Source organism: Borostomias antarcticus, assembly GCF_949987555.1.
Source record: "Borostomias antarcticus genome assembly, chromosome: 10".
Taxonomy (NCBI): Eukaryota; Metazoa; Chordata; class Actinopteri; order Stomiiformes; family Stomiidae; genus Borostomias; species Borostomias antarcticus.
Genome location: NC_140243.1, coordinates 270,020 through 272,519, shown reverse-complemented (window position 1 = coordinate 272,519; position 2,500 = coordinate 270,020). Strand labels below are relative to the sequence as shown.

The 2,500-nt window shown below is 51.2% G+C and overlaps 1 protein-coding gene across 1 annotated transcript in view; it reads right to left on the bottom strand.

Annotated features, from left to right (window-relative positions):
• dennd1b (DENN/MADD domain containing 1B) overlaps positions 1 to 2,500 on the bottom strand; it is a gene marked incomplete at its 3' end in the record, with an annotated part of 71,473 nt that overhangs the window by 45,759 nt on the left and 23,214 nt on the right. The window lies entirely within an intron of this gene.

Below are 2,500 nucleotides of genomic sequence, written 5' to 3'. Positions count from 1 at the left end.
CAAACACACTTCAGAATCACACACACACACACACACACACACACACACACAAAGATAGAGAGAGAGAGTTGAGTGTGAGTGAGCGAGAGAAAGAGAGATAGAGAGTGAGTGAGAGAAAGAGAGAGAGTGAGAGAGCATGGCGTTAGCTCATCCACCAGATTAAAATAACATGATTAAATATGGAAAGAGAACAGAGGTCTGGGTTAGGGAACAGAGGTCTGGGTTAGGGAACAGAGGTCTGGGTTAGGGAACAGAGGTCTGGGTTAGAGAACAGAGGTCTGGGTTAGGGAACAGAGGTCTGGGTTAGGGAACAGAGGTATGGGTTAGGGAACAGAGGTCTGGGTTAGGGAACAGAGGTCTGGGTTAGGGAACAGAGGTCTGGGTTAGGGAACAGAGGTCTGGGTTAGGGAACAGAGGTATGGGTTAGGGAACAGAGGTCTGGGTTAGGGAACAGAGGTCTGGGTTAGGGAACAGAGGTCTGGGTTAGGGAACAGAGGTCTGGGTTAGGGAACAGAGGTATGGGTTAGGGAACAGAGGTATGGGTTAGGGAACAGAGGTCTGGGTTAGGGAACAGAGGTATGGGTTAGGGAACAGAGGTATGGGTTAGGGAACAGAGGTCTGGGTTAGGGAACAGAGGTATGGGTTAGGGAACAGAGGTCTGGGTTAGGGAACAGAGGTCTGGGTTAGGGAACAGAGGTCTGGGTTAGGGAACAGAGGTCTGGGTTAGGGAACAGAGGTATGGGTTAGGGAACAGAGGTCTGGGTTAGGGAACAGAGGTCTGGGTTAGGGAACAGAGGTCTGGGTTAGGGAACAGAGGTCTGGGTTAGGGAACAGAGGTATGGGTTAGGGAACAGAGGTCTGGGTTAGGGAACAGAGGTCTGGGTTAGGGAACAGAGGTCTGGGTTAGGGAACAGAGGTCTGGGTTAGGGAACAGAGGTCTGGGTTAGGGAACAGAGGTATGGGTTAGGGAACAGAGGTATGGGTTAGGGAACAGAGGTATGGGTTAGGGAACAGAGGTATGGGTTAGGGAACAGAGGTATGGGTTAGGGTTAGGGCTCCTGAGGGACCTCATTAGGGCAAATTGCCAAAGAATGAAACATGAGTTAAGCTGAGAGAGACTGCGGGGCTGGTTCAGTACCAGAGGGACCAGTACCAGACCAGTACCAGAGGGACCAGTACCAGACCAGTACCAGAGGGGCCAGTACCAGAGGGACCAGTACCAGAGGGACCAGTACCAGAGGGGCCAGTACCAGAGGGACCAGGGACCAGCGCTACCAGCCCAGCTTCAACTACCAGGAGACCCCCAGATACCAGCAGACCCCCTGCTCACTGACACACACAATGTCACAATTGACCGGCTAGCAGTTTGGCCACTGAATCGCCACAATGACAGTGAAGCCCCCCCCCCCCCACCCCCCCCCCCCCCCCCCCCCCCCCCCCCACACCCCCCCCCACTCCGCCCAAACATCAAGCCTGCACCTCTTCAAGTCTGGTTACCCCTTGCCAGAGGGTGTGTGTATGTGTGTGTGTGTGTGTGGACAGTATGTGTGTGTGTGTGTGTGTGTGTGTGTGTGAGTGTGTGTTTCAACTGTATTCATTTTTCATACATATGAGAGAAAGGGCAATAATCTTTTTTCACTGCAATTTCTCGAAGAGCAAGTCCCACAATAGTTAAGGCTTAATCAACATTTAATTGGTGTCTTGCTCCACAGATATCTGCATATGCATATTTGCTTTCTGCCATCTTCAAATAAAGCATCACCACCAGTCCTGTCAGAATGAATTACCAGGCACATACAAATACTATATATATATATATATTCCATTCTGAAAATGAATCAAATGGTATTAATATTAATGTCTCATATTAATATTCATGTCTGTATCACTTGGAGGAGGGCTCCAATCAAAGCTGTGGGGCTTCTCTTTTAAAACGGTGACAGTAAGAGGCCATTAAATGCTGCTGATCGCAGGTCAGCGGTTCATCTGTGGAGGCTCTGCTCCCGTCCCGCCCCTCTGGGAGAGAGGCAGCTCAGCTGCTCGGGCCGTACCAGGAGCTAATGGCACAGAAAAACTCACTAAACAACTCCAATTATCCCAACAAGGCCTGGAGGTGAGCCCCCGATGGGTGTGATTTACTCCCAGGTTTGAGGAGAAGCTGGATGCGGGGGGGGGGGGGGGGGGGGGGTCCGGGGGATGTAGCTGAAACTACAGATAACCATTTGACCATTTGGCTGGACAAATAAGAAAGAGATTCTCGTCTCTTTCAACTGCGGCAGAGGTAGAGAGATAAGCTCTGGTTGAGGAGGTAACTCCAAAGGAATAGCGCAAATATTTCCTCGCAGATTGAAACAAAAATATACTTCAATGGCTTCAGTTCCAAACAGGTTTATAGAGCAGATTAAATCAAAAGACAGGCGGGGAGGGGGGGGTGGGTGGGTGGGGGGGGGGGGGGGGGGGGGGTGGGTGGGTGGTGGGGGGTGGGTAGGAGAGATATTTG